The following is an 18,726-nucleotide window of genomic DNA, read 5'->3' as shown; positions in this document are numbered from 1 at the left end:
GGGGTGTAAGTGCAAATTACCCAAAAATAAAAGAAGAAAAAGATTAGGATCTTTTAGAAGGAAGTTTCCAAAACTACCCTTGGTATTAAAATATACAATATTCTCTGTTGTCTTTAATTGGGTCTGTTACACCTTGAAACCCTAATTTAGCCTCACCAACTATATATATATATATATATATATATATATATATATATATATATAACGGCTCTATTATCAATGAATCTCAATTAGTTTTGGTGAGAGTCTGGTCGAGGGTGGTCGGACCCAATAATTAATATTTTTCTACAAATATTTTGAATAAATTTTTATGCTAACTAAATGCTTGTTAAATACTTGTTAGAAAATAAATTTTCTTTTTATTTACTTCATTTTTTTTTTTTTTTTTCTTTTCTTGCATATTTTCATCTAATCGAACTGAACTGAATAAATAAATAAAAGAGAGAGAGAAGAAAAGAAATAGTATATACCGAGGAAAGTCCTACGAAAAAGTAAATGTTTACCAAGTTCTGTTGCGTTAGTCTACTCACCAATTGATTTTTTCTACAGACTGAAAATCCCTTGCAGCGTTGATTGACTAATCAACGCTCAATTGTGTATAAGAAGAAGGTGAAGCTTTTAGTTATAGAAATCCCATTTCAATCCCCCAACAATCTCTCCTTGGGAGCTAGCAACTCAAGCACAAACCAGCATAGTTAATTTGGTTAATTTGCAGTTTGAGTTGAGCTTTTTTTATTAATCCCATAATAGTTGTTATGATAAGATTTCTAGGTTTGTGTCTCTTTGTTTCACTACTATGTACTGTTCCGTTCGCCGAGGCGAGAATTCGTAGATACAAGTGGGAGGTGAAGTATGAGTACCAGTATCCTGATTGCTACAAGAAACTGGTTATAGCCATAAATGGAAGAACCCCAGGACCCTCAATCGTAGCACAGCAATATGATACAATCATAGTGGAGCTAACGAACAGTTTGTTAACTGAGAATGTTGCGATCCATTGGCACGGAATCAGACAGGTATGCAATTTTCGATCATATATGTTTTATTCAGTTTTTTGAAAATAGTTTTTAAAAACTCAGAAAACATAATAAAACAGACCTTTTTATAACAAGTTTTCAGATAAAACTGAACTAAGTAGAATTTTTCTATAATTTTCTAACTGATAAACCGAGTTATTTTTGTGAACTACTGCAGAAAGGAACACCTTGGTTTGATGGAACAGAAGGAGTGACTCAATGTCCAATTTTGGCGGGAGACACCTTCACATACCAGTTTGTTGTTGATAGGGTAAGTTGTAGTGGCACAAGCTTAATTTTGCAGCATCATATTGGTACTTTTACTTATAAAACTTTGACAAGTGATGGATGTTTAATTTGCTTTAATTTGAACATAATGCAGCCTGGGACATATTTGTACCATGCACACTATGGTATGCAGAGAGAAGCCGGGCTGTATGGATCAATCCGCGTATCACTTCCTGATGGAGAATCCGAGCCCTATTCGTATGACTATGATCGAAGCATCATCCTTAATGATTGGTACCACAAAAGCGCATCTGAACAAGCCACTGACTTGTCCTCTATTCCCTTCGTTTGGGTTGGAGAGCCTCAGGTAATTAAATTACTCACACCACCTCTACAATTACAATTTGAATTACATATGATCGAGTATGCTTTTTTTCTAAAATAAGTTGATAAATAATTGATAGTGTAACTTCCTATTACATTTCAGTCAATCTTAATACAAGGAAGAGGAAGGTTCAATTGCTCTTCTCCAAGTATAGAATCCGGTTCTTGTAACGCGACAAATCCAGAATGTTCCCCCTATGTACTGACAGTAGTTCCAGGAAAAACATATAGACTAAGGATTAGTAGCCTCACCGCGCTATCAGCTCTTAGTTTTGAAATAGAGGTACTTAATCTAATGTTCATGTCAGTTCTTCATAATGTGTTTGATAATTTTTGTCCATTGCTAATACATAGTTCAATTAATTCTTGTAATGCAGGGTCACAACATGACAGTGGTTGAAGCTGATGGTCACAATGTGGAGCCATTTGTTATAAAGAACATATTCGTTTACTCCGGTGAGACATACTCTGTCCTCATAATAGCCGATCAAGACCCTTCGTGAAATTATTGGGCAAGTGCGGCAGTTGTTGGGAGGAACAGAACAACTCCAAATGGCTTAGCCATTTTCAATTACTACCCAAACCATCCTAGAAGGTCTCCTCCAACAGTTCCACCTTCGGGCCCTAATTGGAACGATGCCAATCCAAGAATGGCGCAGAGCCTTGCAATCAGGGCGCGACAAGGTTTCATTGACACTCCTCCTAATATAACAGATAGAATGATTGTGTTCCTAAACACACAAAATGAGGTCAATGGCCACAGGAGGTGGTCCGTCAATAATGTCTCCTTCGAATTTCCCCATACACCATACCTAACCGCGCTAAAGAAGAATTTGTTACATGGAATTGATCTAAACCATCCTCCTAATGGTTATGATTTTGTGAATTACGACATTTATAGTGTCGCGGACAATGCGAATGCCACTACTAGCAACTCCATCTATAGGCTGCAGTTTAATACAACAGTGGACATTATTCTTCAAAACGCAAACACAATGAACAAACACGAAAGTGAGACACATCCGTGGCACCTCCACGGACACGATTTTTGGGTACTTGGCTATGGCAAAGGCAAGTTTGACATGTTCAATGATCCAAAGAAGTACAATTTGGTTAATCCAATCATGAAGAACACAGTGCCTGTTCATCCTTATGGGTGGACCGCTTTGCGGTTTCGCAGTGATAATCCAGGTGTGTGGGCTTTCCATTGCCATATTGAGGCCCATTTCCATATGGGCATGGGTGTGGTGTTTGAAGAAGGGATAGAGAAGGTGGGACAATTGCCAACATCTATTATGGGATGTGGTGAAAGTTGAAACCAAAGGTTTCCAAAGGCCATAGATATCTTCATATAATTGTATTGTATGTTTTTTTTTTTTTTTGGAATTATTTTTTTTTTGAATTGGTCAGTTTGTTGTCATTTAGATTATCAGCAACTTAAAATTACCAATAGATCAATGTTACTACTTGTATTATTCTTGTAAAGATTTGTGTAAAATTTTGGTGTCTTTCATGAGAATTTTCAAATGTATCATGTCATATACTTGGAAGAGAGATGATATTTAGAACGAAAAGTCATTCCAACTCATCATCCATTGGATACACTCAAGGTAGTTTCGCATGTAAATCATTCAAACTTTTAAGTGAAAAAGTCGTTATCCTTGTGGAAAATTTGAAGTTTTCACATGCATCATATAATATTCTTGAATTTTGGAAGTCTTTGATGCAAATTTCTCTCTCACACATCATTTCCACAACGCAAGTGAGTGGAATTCTAAGAACCATTTAGAAAAGTACTTCAAGGACCTGTTCAAAGTCAATGGAGCGACTCGAAATGGGTAGTTAATTACTAGACTCCAAAAATTACTTTCGTTTTCAGTCTTAATCAATTCCAAAAATGCAGTCAACTTATTGATTTTGGTCTTCTTTTTTTTTTTCAACTTATTGATTTTTCTACAGACTCCAAAATTACTTTCGTTTTCAGTCTTAATCAATTCCAAAAATGCAGTCAAACAATAAAATATAAAAAAGGAAAATTCTCATGCAATAGCAAAGTTGTGAAAGATCATGTTTCTCAAGATGCAGGCCTAGGGAATAGATGATATTGTGACTTTGGCTTTGCAGGATTTTAATCTCTGAATCCTTGTTTCTTCCTTGGCAAGTTGAAAATAAATAAATAATTCAATATACTGGGTTGAGTTAGCTTGGGATAATCCTAAGATATTTCATCAGACTTTGGCCATGTATGGTCGTAGTAGTAAGAAATAATAAAGGTTGAGTTAGCTTGAGATAATCCTAATGAACATGTGGACAAGAAAGTATATTTCGTCAGACCATGTGGCCTATGGCCATGGTCTTTAGTACTAAACAATAATAATTCGAGCACAATTTGATCTAAGGAATGGACAAGAAAGTATAGACTTTAATTGAAACAATTGACCAGAATAGATATTTCGGTAAAATGCAAAAAAAAATAAAAAATATAACTGTGAACTATTGGTAATGAGACAATTGACCATAATAAATATCTGGGTAAAATGCAAAAAAAATAAAAAATAAAACTGTGAGCTATTGGTCAAACCTTCAAATACCCCCGCCCGCCAGCTACAAAGCTGCATAAAAAACACAAAATTATACAATTTTTGTTGTAGATGGCTCCGTCCATCAACCGATTTATATTTTCATTAAAGACAACACGTAACTCACATTTTAAAATTAAAGGACCATGGTGCCCTTCTGAACATGAAAGGACAATAATGCCTTTTTTGTTACCATTGGACCCAAACACCTTATAACCAACACACACCCAAACACAATCTAACCTAATTTCCCCAAATCCCCAAATCTGTTGCCTTCACTCCCCTAAATCGATTGACCCTTCATTCAAAAAATTCCCAAAATCACACTCCCTTTGTTCATATTGGTGGTCTTCATGCTCTGAAAATTGATAAGTTCTTGGTAAGGGTTTGTATCCATTTCTAGCTCTCTATTTTGGAAAGATCAACTAATTAGTTCTTTCTCTCTCTCTCTCTATCTCTCTGTTTATCTTTGTCCTCAGGTGTGTATCCATCTCGTTCTATGTTTGTGTGTGTATGTGTGTGTGGTGTAACAAAGAGGACTTTCAACAACAATGGAAGAATAGATGAAGGGAGCAAAACAAAAAAATGCACAAGCGTTCTTCAATTCGAATATAACTTACAAAATAAATGTTGGAGGAGACATTGAAATCCATGAGTCCAGATTTATTTCATAAGTAAGAATCCGCGTACAAGAGAACAAGTACATGGATATGAATTTTATTCTAACACTAACATTACTACTACTCCTATGGAAAAGAAGTATAAATAAAAAAACTACATTGTGTAAGTAAATGCAGATTTGTTTGGTCATGGACGTTTTGCACAATCTTATCCAACACCTTTTATAGTTGGACTTCTGCACAATCTTATCCAACACCTTTTATAGTTGGACTTCAAAGTGGTTCAAGGTGATTAGCAAATGTACTATTGTAGCCAAGCAAGTGGGAACCTATTTCTCCAACTGATATTTAGAACCTCTTTGTCATTTCTAAACATGGAATATAGGGTCGAGCATAAATGATTGCCCAGGTCTTGTTCTTGTCCCACTTTAATGCCCCTCTGGTGCACGAGAAAACCAAGGAAGTTCAATGCATATTATTCTATTGTTTTATATGACGGTTCTAACTAACTGCTCAATTTGAATTCAAATACTATTCAAATTTGAATTCAAATATAATTTAAATGTAACCAACTGCTCAATTTAAATTAAAAAACAATTCAATTTTGAATTCAAATATAATTTAAATTCGAATTCAAATTCAAATGCAACTCCATGTTTTCTTCAACACCTTTTGTCACGTGCTTCAAAACCTCCTGCCACGTGTCCATGGTTTTCCAAAAACTCTATTAATTGTTTAATCACCGATAATTGTTGTTCCAAAATATCGGTCAATTGTTATTGTAAATCGACAACTGAATTTCAACTATTTATAGGTTCGACACCTCACAAATAGTGATTCAGAGCATCACCAACACTTGAACATTTTAACTCTGATTTTACTTAAGAGCGTTGCTAAGTGGCCGAATTTAAAATTTTATTCCCTCAGCTCTTTAAAATTAAGGGCCGACCAAATTTTTTAAAGACCTGAACTGTTAAATTGGTCACAATTACCGATTCTTCTTTGATACCCAATTGGCTTAACAACCTTATGGGTCATCCCAGATCAAACGAAAATATTCTCAGCCTCTTCGGTAAAATTCTTTTTACCCCCCTTGACCAAATGATGCTATTTTCCATAAGGTGTACATTCTGACCTTTGATTCTTGATTGGGTAACAAATCTATTGGACCAAGCAGGCCAGGGGGTTGAATTAGCCAATTAAATTTTTTTTTTTAATTACAACAAGATCAATGTTGACAAACAAATACAATAAACACAAGGTATACAAGGAAAACCCTTTCAAAAGGGAAAAATCTTGGTTCTTAGCCTTAGCCAATATAAGCTCCACTAGTTGTATGCAAGTAGTTACACACTAAGTTGTCTCATACTCTGCACACACCCTTGTACAGGTTGAAACACTAGCTTTCACAGCCTCTACACACATACTAGCTCAACACATTGCTTACAAGCACTCCCCCTATCGTAAACACCCTTGCTTGGACCCTGCAAGCTCTCATAGCTCACCAAATACATTTAAAAGAATGAATATCAACAATATTCAAGCATACACAAAAGATAAGAGTGGTTGTGCAGCTCAAAACATCAATCTGTAACCTCCAGAACCCTTTCTACAGAAACTAAGGTTTGAGGGGTAAAACTAGAAATTCGTGTCCCCAAAATTCTGAGATCACTCATATAACCTGATGTTACCATTATAAACATGCTCAGATGATAAACAAGATAAGTATAGCATGTGAATCACAATACAACATCAATAAGGCCTTGACTACAACTACACAATGAAGAATTAGGGTTTTGGCAGGTCAAAACCAAAGGTGACAAAAATTCTATCCAAAAAAACCAACTTCAACAGCCTTGATTCATCAATACAAACTTGCTAGCATGTAGATCAAACATTGTGTAGCAAGATATAAATAATCTATACATGAATCATAAGGCTAAACCAGAAAATAGCTCAAATCACAGGTTTGAGAAGTGAAAATCATTTGCAGCATAGTATGGCTCAAGTACTTGTGCTCAGTAAATGTAAATAGCTCAAATATGCCTCTCTCAACCTTAACTTAGCACCACAGCTGTAATGTTTCTGATTTTTCTCTTTTTCCATTTTGTGGTATTTTCTTATTTTTGAGGGTATTTTTGTCTTTTCTCGTTTTACGTGCCGAACACCGTGGGGGTGTACCGGGTATGTCCAAGAGTTAGTTGGGACATTTCTTTGAGTTCGGGACTCTTGGAAATGCAAAGGTTATCATTTCGGCAATTTTTTTGTTTTCTTTTCGGGTCAGGAAGTCCTACGTGGGTCCCGCTATTGGTTTATTGTGTACGAGGATTTTATTCTGGGTCCATTGCATTTCATGCATGCTTATTTAATGTACAATTATATGACTATATGTTTAAATCTAGTTATTATTTGGCTAATATTATTCATTTACATTATAAAAAGGTAAAGGTGATATTTTTTTTGTGGCGGGATCCACAGGTTAAACATTTTAATGGCCTTAAAGCCATCTTTGACTTATCAGACATCCCATTTTCCTTCGCTTCCTCACGATGCACCATTTCTCTCTCTACAAATAGACTCTCTCTCTCTAAAATATTACATTCAAGGCTTGATTTCTCTTCCATCTTTGGGAATTTGCCTTTACCACTTAAGATAAAGTTGAAGAACTTGTTGAGGCCTTCATTTTGATCAGAGTTGATTACTATTTGGAGCTATGTGGGATTTCATGATTTGGGGTTCTTAGAGGCTGTTTTGAAATTTCTAAGGTGTTACTCTTCAATTGGAGATAGGGGTCTCTCCAATGCCTAAGTTTTGACTTTTAATTGAGTAAATCCTAATCCTTTTTTTTTTTTTTTTTTTTTTTTGTGCTTTAGTTTTGATGTCTTGTGTATGAAAATGTTGTATTAGATATTAAAACCATGATGTGAATTATTATGAGTTTAATTGGAACATGTTTATAGTTGATTCTTATGAAGGATAGCTTAATTGAATTTGGTATAGTGAAGCAGGATATTGTTGTGTTATATTTCAAAGCATGCTATGATTATAATTGTGTACTATAGAATGTTTTGATTATTTCCTTTGAGTTGTAATTGCCATGTTAATATAATATTTTGTGGTGATAAAATTGATGTCAAGGGAATGTCATGAGTACATTGCATAACATGGCATCAAAAGGGGACTTGTGAAAAGCATTTGACAAGGGAAGGTTTTTTTTTTTGAAAGGTTGTTATTTAAAATGGGACATAATTTTTATTTTTAAAAAAAGAACCGGATTTCACGAGTACGGGGCTAATTTGACCTAGAGGGAGCGCGGCCCAGTATAGGGCGTGAAAAAGTTGGTACTAGACCTGTTAACGGTTGCCGGATTTGGAACCAGGGATAGTTATCAACCTTGCCTAGGTAAAGTCAACTAGCAGGTTTTCGAAAAGCGTATGTTTGGTCAGTGTAGACCAAGTTAGTGAAGGGATGCATCTCATATCATTTCACGCACAATAATTATAAAATTGTGCTTGTGATTAGAAAAATTACTTGTTAAATGGAAAGGTTATTTAGACCCCATGGCATGAGCTCGACTCATTTTTCAATTCTCTTATGTGTTATATGGCTCAAGGGAGTCCAAAACTAACGCCTTAGGCGACTTCTACTGAGATTTATGGTCACTCCATTATTTTAAATATATTTTTTTTAGGACACGGGAAAGAAGTGGCGGACGACGTTCCACCACAAGCTTAGTTTGGATTAGAAGACCGTTTTGTTAGTTTTTGTAACCAAAGTTTTACATTGTAATGATGTAATTATGTTCTGTATAATTTTGTGTCTGGAAACCTTATAATTATAATGATAAGCATGGAGTAACTCTTGTAAAATGTCTCAGTATATGTTAGGACTCTTAATCATGTTTTTGGGACTGTAATTATGATGCATTTAGATTAGATGGTATGTGGTTGTTGCACCAAGAAATGAACTATGTTGGGGTATAATGAATGGATGAATGAAATATTGGAATGTGTCATATTGAAATACTTTGGGACAAGGTAGATAAATTTTAAGGTCCAAGTGAGGCCATTGTATTCTTATATTTTTGCAGCAGGTTGTAGTAGGAATTTTTTTTCAACAGAGGTCATACCGTATTTTTAGGTCGTTACAAATTTGGTACCAGAGCAATGGTTCGAATACCTTTAAGACGACGGGTAGAGGTCTACCTAGGATTTCATAGGTAAGTTGAATTACTTGTTTATATGCTTATGTGCAAAGTTTTTAATTTTTTAAAAAGCATCTGAATTACTTAATTGCTTACGTGGTTACGTGTTAAGTGTTTAACGTTGTTGCATATTGTTAGCATGATTATGTTTATTATTGGTTGGGTGTTTCCTTTCCTATTAAGTCATTCATGTGAGGACTCAGTTCTGGGGCGTGTTTTAGTGTCATCGTTTTTGACATGTTTCCTTTTTTCTTATAGCGTCATGCCACCAAGAAGGGATCCAGGGGAGAGTTCTAGCTTCAATCCCATGGAGAAGGATCAGGAGCAGGCTGAGGAGGATGTGTTGTTGTGTGATTTAGTCCCACCAAGAGGGGGACAAGTGAGGGGGACTGTTGAGCCGCCTCCTCAGATAGGTAAGGACCAGTTTAGGTTGGCACTGCAAACAATCTTTCAGGATGCATTTCGGACTGCAGTGGCATCATCATCATAGGTTGTGCCACCATTGGCACCACCTCCAGAGAAAAATGAGTCAGAGAAGACTCTTGATCATATCGCAAAGTTGTAAAGTTGATGTCGACTCTATGTGAGGGCAGCCCAGATTCACTTGTTGCGGACAGTTTTATGGAAAGGGTGGAGAAACATTTGAATGTTATGAACGTGGCGTCGAACAGGTTAAAGATCATTCTGGCTACTTAAAACTTCACAAGGGATGCCGACATTTGGTGGAAGACCATTTCTCACACCCACAATTTGGACACCATGACTTATGAGGCTTTTAAGAAACTCTATTATGAGAAGTACTTTCCAGCACCTAAGAGAAGGGAGTTAAAAAAAGAGTTTGATGGTTTGAAAAAAGGAAATATGATAGTTACAGAGTACGAGAACAAGTTCACATCACTTTTGAGGTTTACACTAGTTATTGCTAACGATGAGGAAGGAAAGATAGAGAAATTTGTTAATGGCCTTGATCTCACCATCAAGCCAATTGTAGCTATAGCAGAGCCGACAGAGTATGCAAAGACAGTGAAGAAGGCCTTAGTTGTTGAGGCCAAGAGCAAGGACATGAAATCTATTAAAAAGTCCTATAAGCTTAACAGAAGTATATGTGCTACTTTCGATGGCCAATCACAAAAGAAACAGAAGAATGAATTGTCAGGGTTTAGGGGATAACAGTCAGCCAAATCCATTCCCATGGCTTCAGTGTCTATTGGATCTTCCAGGCCAGATGTTATGTGTTTCAAGTGCAGGTAACCCGGGCATTACAAGGCACAATGTCCACAAATGTAGATGGCATTGGGAGGATGTTTAGGTATGGCCAATAGGGCCACAAGGTGAGAGATTGTCCATAGCGAGGCAGTGGCTCAGGTAGAAGTGGAGGTTCACTGCAGAGGTAGACGCAGTCTACCATAATCGAATCAAGGTTTTGACCGCCACTACCGCCTTAGCCATCTCAGCCAGTTATGTCAGCACAGAGTTCTCGGCCGAGCAGAGGAGCCTCTTCTAGTGCATCTACTTAGTAATTGGGTTATCAAACAGGTGGTTCACAAGGGCAGAGGACCCAAGGTCATGTGTATGTAGTCACTCCAGCTAATCCGTCCAGTCCTTCAGTTGTTAGGGGTATGTTACTTGTGTCTTATTCTTGGGCACTAGTGTTGTATGACTCTGGCGCTTCGTTTTCATTCATTGCTTCATCATTTGCACGAGCATTAGGGTTGGAGGTCAGTCAGTTAGACAGACCACTTTATGTTAACACACCTATCGGGGGTTTAGTCACTCTTGGTAGAGTTTGTCGGGGTTGTTCCATTACTATTACCAGATGGGTACTTGAGTTTGATCTCATTCTTCTCGAGATGATAGGGTTTGACGTCATTCTTAGGATGGATTGGTTGTCGTCCTTCAGAGCTGTTATTGATTGTTACGGGGTAGAGTGTTAGTTTGTACCCTGAATGGGGATTGCTTCTGTTTTGGCGGGGATCAGTGTGATTCTCTCACTCCTTTATTTTACGATGTTAGAGGTTAGGATCAACATGAGTTCTTCTTGGCTAGTTTTATGGCCGACGATGATGTTGAATTTTATGGGGTTGATTATCCTGTGGTTGTGCGGGATTTTCTGGATGTGTTTTTGGAAGGCTTGATAAAGTTGCCTCCACATTGGGAAGTAGAGTTTGCTATTGATTTGATACCGGGTACCGCGCTAATTCTATGGCACCGTATTGTATGGCACCAATTGAATTGGAAGAATTAAAGAAGCAGCTTGATGATGTGAGGGTGAAAGGCTTCATTCGACCGAGTGTGTCCCCGTGGGGTGCACCGGTCCTATTTTCTAAGAAGAAAGATGGTTATTTGAGGTTGTGTATTGATTACAGGAGGTTGAATCATGCCACCATAAAAAAAAAAGTATTCTTTGCCAAGGATAGATGATTTGTTTGACCAGTTGAGGGGAGCTTGCTATTTTTCGAAGATTGACTTGAGGTCAGACTATTATCAGTTATGGGTTAGGGATAAGAATATCCCAAAGACAGCATTCTATACACGGTATAAACATTACGAGTTTTTTGTTATGCCCTTTGGTCTGACTAATACACCAGCAGCATTCATGGATCTAATGAACCATGTCTTCCATGATTACTTGGATTAGTTTGTGGTAGTTTATATGGATAACATTCTTGTGTATTCATGAACTCGGGATGAGCACGAGATCCATTTGAGTATAGTGTTGTAGATTCTTCGAGAGCACCGTTTGTACGCTAAATATGAAAAGTGTGAGTTTTGGCTACAGGAGGTGAAGTTTCAGGGACATGTCAAATCAGAAGGTGGAGTGTCAGTGGATCCTTCAAAAATTGAAACAGTTTTGAATTGGGAGCAGCCCAAGAATGTTTTCAAGATCCGGAGTTTCCTTGGCCTAATGGGTTATTATCGCAGATTCGTGAAGGATTTTTCCTGTTTGGCAGCTCTTATGACTAGATTGAATCGAAAAGGGATCAAATTTGCATGGAATGAAGCCTGTGAGTCTTCCTTTCAGGAGTTAAAGACAAGGCTGACTACGGCTCCAGTGTTGGTGATACCCGAGCGTGGCTTAGGTTATGTGATATATTGTAACACTTCACGTGATGGTTTGGGTTGTGTACTAATGCAGGATGGTAGAGTAGTGAGTTATGGGTCTCGACAGTTGAAGACTCACGAGCATAACTACATATTTGGAGCTAACGGCAGTTATTTTTGCTTTGAAGTGCTGGAGGCACTATGATAAGTGCTGAAAAGTGCACATTTAAACACCTTAAGCTTATGTATTCTAGAACCTTTATCTATCTTATTTTCTTGCTTTAGATTGATTTTGTATTATTGCCATTTTCAGGTACTTATCCCTAAAATAAGCTAACTCAACTAAATAAGAGGATAATTGAAGCAATCTTGAGATGAATCAAAGAAATGAGGAAAGTGGGAGCAAAAGGAAGCAAGTGGTAGAAATTCAGCAAATTCGATCGATCTCAAGAAATATTCGATCAATCCAGCTTTGATCGATTTCAGCACTTCAAGATGGATCTGAACTATTTTGTCCTTATCCAAAGATCCCACAAAGTTTGATCGATCCAACTTTCTTCCGATCGATCGAAAAGATTTCATTTTATCTAATTGTACCACCACACCTACCACTTTTGTCTCTTTCCCAAAAATATCACCAAAATATCTTAGATTTGTCTTTATCCAAAAAGGTGCCGCCATAGAGGATTGATTCAGCTTAAGTTCGATAGATCTTAGCCAAGTTCGATCAATCTCAGAGAATGTTCGATCGATCGAACTTCCCCAAGTGTGAGAAAATTTAATTTTTAGCTTATTAAAAGTTGTCTCATATCCAATCATTGGGAGGAATATTGGTGTACGAGCCCAGGTCATTGGGGGTGACATTTGACCTACCTATATAAGGAATATGAGCCACTTTTACAAAAGACTTTTGACATAATTTCCATATCATATTCTTAGTGAGGAAGAAAATATGAGAGGAGGCTAGAGACACAAGCTTGGAGTTCTTCCATCAACTAAGAAGATGAGTAATTTCTACCATAGAGTTAGCCCTTGAGGGTTGGAGGACACCATCCATGAGTGGCTAGACATCCTCTTGGGGCTAGAGTTAGCCCTAAGCATGCTTTCTACATCTTGATTTATGTATTTTTTAGGGGATTTGTATTGTGATATATGTTTTGACATTTTTATATACATAAATCTTGTTTATTTAATGATTTATATGGTTTATTGCTTTCAATTGATCATTTCATTTTATCCATATGTCTATGTATGCTAGAATAGATGTTCATGTGTTTGTCTCTAGATTTTGTGTTATTGATGCATGTCTATGTGTATTGATGCTATAGATCTAGAAATTGTCAAGACATAGTACTTAATAGAATGCTGTTGTGATTTATTTGATGGTTCATACTCATTTCTTGATGGATTATGCCTCTCCCTTAGTTTAATTAGTTTAATTTCATGTCATTAGCTTAATTGTAGTGTAGTTGTAGTTTAGATGTTAAATGGGAGGACAATCCATGCTTGTTGTTTGATGTTCCATACTTATGAATGCAAGTAGTATATTTCTCTAACCTTGTGATGTGTTTGGATTGTGAGCTTAAAGAAATGATTAATGGCTTAGTTTGATATATTGTATTATTCATTGTGTTGTCTAGATAATATATAATTAATTGGTCATCCATGCTTGTTGAAACAACCACACACACACACACTATTGTTGCAATACATGTTTTCCCCCTCATTAATCATTCATTAAGGGTATAGAAAAGCTATTCTTAGTGGTGATCTCTAAACCCCAAGATCTCTCTCTCTCTTATTTTCTCTCTATTGCATTTAATTGTTTACTTTAGTTTAAATTGCATCTTAATATAATTCAATCATTAGCCAATCTTTTGATCACTCGACCTACTAACCATAATCTCGATTCCACAACCTAGTACGACCTACCAATCCTTTGGGATGATCCCTACTCACCCTAACTATATTTTTAGTGAAAGGTAGTAGTGGTAAATTATAAATGTAAAACTTGACCACACTCATCTTAGTCCACTCTGTTAAGCTTTGGGTGCATCGCGACAAGGAACATCAAGTTTTTGGCACCGTTGTCGGGGATTGATTGAAGGCAACGTCGTATTTGTGGAATCAATTAGGAATTAGTACTCTTTTGATCGTGTCTTTACTTTATTTTCACTTTCATTTTGGTTACTTATTATGATGGTTCTTGTTTAACTAGGTGCATTGAGCTAGATGGTGAGCAAAGGAGCATTTTAAGCATGGAGCTAAGCAAAAGTAGGAAAAAGCTAAAATCTAAAAAAATTTGCAAGGCTAAAATTGAAAATTGAATTGAAGTGCTAAAGGACCCTTTGTGAGCTCTTTCTTAACTCAATCTCTAGTTAAAATCGTCAGCCCGCATGGAGGCTTGTATTTCAATTCTTAGATAAATCGTGAGCCCACGTGAAGGCAATTTACATTTCTTTGCATGTTGTTTAAGCATGGGAGTATAGGATCATTATATGTGGAGATTTGTTGATTGATTTGTTACGGGGGCAAAGTGTTTGCTTAGTTTATTTCATTGTTGTGTTTCTTGAATTTCATGCGGTCTTGACCAACCCCATCATAACCAATGCAAAATCTAGAGGGTCATCTTGGTTATTTAGACCCGAACTTCATGGAGCATCCTCCTTTCAACCAATTTCCTCCCAGAGTTCAAGCTCTAATTCCTCTAATGGTCCTTCGTGATCATTATAATCTTCATGAATACCATGTACCAACTTGCATTATGCTTCCTAATTTTGAGGCCAATCAATATGAAATTAAGCTCGAGGCCATTCAAATGTGTTCACTATTTTATGGCTTGATGGTGAGGAGCCATATAAACATCTTGATGAATTTCTTGAAATATGCTCCACCGTGAGGTATATGAATGTCCTGGAGGAAGTCCTTAGGTTACTTCTCTTCCCTTTCACTCTTAAAAATAAGGCTAAGCATTGGTTCAACAACTTAGGGGCAAATTTAATAACTTCTTGGTTACAAATGCAAAATAAATTTTTAAAGAAATTTTACCCCGTGAGTTTGACCAATGTTATGCAAACTTCTATTCGTGAATTTTCTCAAAGGGAAGGAGAAATTTTACATAAGGCTTGGGAAAGATTAAATGATTTGCTAAGAAAGTGCCTACATCATGGTATTCCAAAATGGCAAGTTGTCCAATTTTTCTATGAAATCCTATCCGACACTCACAAGGACATAGTTGATACCTCATGTGGAGGATCATATTTTGGGAAACATGAAGATGATGTTTGGCACCTTTTTGAGAAAATGTGTGAAAATTCATTGCATAAATGTCACACTTCTCGGTTGAGTCATGATTCTAATAACAAAAAGAAAAATTTGAAAGTGTGTCAAATTGAAAGTCTAATGGAGATTGTTGCCGAGGTCAAAACTCTAACTCAAAAACTTGATCAATTTTTATTGAGTCAAAAGCCAGCAAAACAATCATCTCCTCTTCTTAATCATCATCTTTATCATTCTTGTGAGCCATGCATGACTTGTTCAAGTGTATTGCATATTACTTCCAATTGTCCCCATGGACATGTACTTGATGAACACTATAAACAAGTCAATGCCACATTTGCTCACTCTCTTTCGAATGCTTATGTTCCGGTGTGGAGTGAACATTCAAATCCTCTTCAAGCTAAAAAATTTCAAAACCGGTATGTTCCTCCTCATCAAAGAAATAGAGGCTCAAAATGATTCATCTCCACTTCTTTTCATCAAAGAATGAACCATTTCTCTCATCCTCAAGCTTATAATTCTCAAAGTAGCTCTAATCACCCTCATGCACTTTCTAGCAACCCCACATTTGAAGATAAGGTCTTAGTAGCTTTAGGTAGTTTAGAAATGAAAACTAATTTGTTGGATTCTCATTCTCAATCAATATCAAAGCTTGAGTCTCAAATCGGGATGATATCTAATGCATTGAATGCAAGAGAAATTGGTAAATTGCCGTGCCAACCTGAAAGGAACCCAAAAGCTCAACATTTTGTGGAAGCAAACTCCACATCGGGGTGTCTTTCCCAAGAGCAAGTGCAAGCAATTACTACTTTGAGAAGTGGTAGACAAGTTGACAATAGGGTTGAACAACCAATGAAGATAGTGAACCGGTGCAACCAAAAGTTGACACCCATCCCGTTTCCAATCCTAGTCCTACTTCCTTGGATAAACATGGCCCTAGAGGGGATTCTCAACCTTCTTCATTATCCCCTCAAGTTATAAGGTCTTATGAGCCAAAAGCTCCATTTCCTTATGCTTTGAAAGAAACTTCGCCTTTTGGGAGACAAGAGGGGAAAATCTATGACATGATGGAGGTTTTCAAACAATTTAATAAAAATCTTCCTCTCTTGGATGCAATTAGGCAAATTCCGCCTTATGCAAAATTTTTGAAAGACCTTTGTACACAAAAGAGGAAGAGCAAGGGACAAGGCCCTAAAAAAGTGTTCCTAACGGAGCAAGTGAGCTCTATCATTCAACATAACACTCTACCTAAGTTCAAAGATCCCGATGCTCCGACCATCTCATGTGTAATTGGAGCCCATGAAGTTCGTAGAGCTCTTCTTGACTTAGGGGCAAGTGTTAATTTGATTCCTTACTCTGTGTATGTCTAACTAGATTTGAATAAATTGAAGCCAACCTCAGTGGTGCTTCAATTGGCCGATGATCCCTAGGGGCATGATTGAAGACATACTCATCAAAGTTAACAAGTTTTACTTCCCAGTTGATTTCGTAGTTCTTAATACCGAACCAGCTGCAAATTCCACTAATCACATCCCCATCATCTTAAGAAGGCCATTTTTTGCTACCACAAATGATACCATTAATTGTAGATCTAGTGTCATGGACCTTTCTTTTGGTAATATGATGGTTAAGCTTAATGTTTTCAATGCAAGTCGACATTCCATAGATGAAGACGAGTGTTGTCTCATAGATGTCTTGGATGAGGTTGTTGAGGAGTCTATTCCCACCATGGTCATGAAACAACCAACTGAGGATGATATTTCATCTCTTCTTTCGGAGGACCCCCTTGCATCTTGTCTACTTGAAATGTATTATAATTGTGGGTTTGATAGTGAAGGGTCAATGAATGAAGTTAATAATCTAATAGATTCCGTTGCAAGTTTGGATTTTCCACCTTGAAAAGATCCAAAAGAACCTCTTCCTCCACTCTCTAGCACTCCACCGGTTCTATCTCTAGTCTCTCCACCCACTCTTGAGCTCAAAACTCTCCATCTCGATCTTAAGTATGCCATGTTAGGTCCGAAAGAGACTCTCCCGGTCATCATATCTTCAAATCTTGAAAAAGATCAAGAGAATTCTATTTTGAATGTGCTTAAGGACAATAATGAAGCCATTGGGTGGAGTGTGGTGGATCTAAAAGGAATTGACCCTTCCATTTGTATGCATCGCATTCTTATGGAAGAAGATGCAAAACTTTTTAGAGATGCCCAAAGGAGATTAAATCTAAATATGAAAGAAGTGGTTAAGAAAGAGGTAGTTAAGCTCTTAGATGCCGGTATCATTTATCCAATCTCTGATAGCAAATGGGTTAGTCCAACTCAAGTAGTTCCCAAGAAATCGGGAATTACGGTAGTTGAAAATGCAAAAGGTGAGTCAATTTCTAAGCGTATCGCTAATTCATGGTGAGGATGCATTGATTACCGAAAATTGAATGCTGCCACTAGGAAAGATCACTTCTTTTTGCCATTTATTGATCAAATCCTGGAGAGATTGGCTGGGCAACAATAATATTGCTTTCTTGATGGCTATTCGGGTTACAATCAAGTAGCCCTTAACCCCTTAGACCAAGAGAAAACCACATTTACTTGTCCTTCCAACACATTTGCTTATAGACGGATGCCATTTGGTTTGTGCAATGCCTCTGTCACATTTCAAAGGTGTATGATGTCAATTTTCTTGGACATGGTGGAAGAGTATCTAGAGGTCTTTATGGATGATTTTTCTATCTTTGGGTCTTTATTTGATGCATGCCTCAAGAATCTAAATTTGGTACTTAAAAGATGTTGTGAAACAAATCTTGTTCTTAGTTGGGAAAAGAGCCATTTCATGGTTCAAGAAGGTATTATTTTGGGTCACGTCATCGCAAAAAGGGGAATTGAGGTGGATAAAGCGAAAGTTGAGCTCATTTCTGAATTGCCTCCACCTTCTACGGTGAGAGAAGTTTGCTCTTTTCTAGGTCATGCCGGCTTCTATCGCCATTTCATCAAAGATTTTAGCAAAATTGCTAGACCCTTGTGCAATCTTCTCACCAAGGAAACTCCTTTTATCTTTGGTCAAGCATACCTTGACGTTTTCCATAAATTGCGTAACATGTTATCATCTGCTCCTATTATGCAGCCTCCCAATTGGTCATTACTGTTTGAAATAATGTGTGATGTTTCAGATTATGCCATGGGACCAGTTTTGGGACAAAGAGTAGGAAAGATTCCATATGCCATATACTATGCAAGCAAAACTTTCTCGGGAGCTCAATTGAACTACTCCACTACTGAGAAAGAGTTACTTACTGTAGGATATGCCCTTGATAAATTTCGGTCCTATCTCTTAGGGTCTAAAGTTGTTGTCTATTCTGATCATGCTGCCTTGAGACATCT

The 18,726-nt window shown here is 37.1% G+C and overlaps 1 pseudogene; it reads left to right on the top strand.

Annotated features, from left to right (window-relative positions):
• Positions 1-236: 236 nt before the first annotated feature.
• On the top strand, positions 237-3,113 carry LOC132267236 (L-ascorbate oxidase-like; annotated as a pseudogene).
• Positions 3,114-18,726: the final 15,613 nt, after the last annotated feature.

Source organism: Cornus florida, unplaced genomic scaffold (genome assembly GCF_030987335.1).
Source record: "Cornus florida cultivar Cherokee Brave unplaced genomic scaffold, ASM3098733v1 CherokeeBrave_3.0.0_Hap2_Chr07, whole genome shotgun sequence".
Classification (NCBI taxonomy): domain Eukaryota; kingdom Viridiplantae; phylum Streptophyta; class Magnoliopsida; order Cornales; family Cornaceae; genus Cornus; species Cornus florida.
This window is presented reverse-complemented; position numbering and strand designations above follow the sequence as displayed.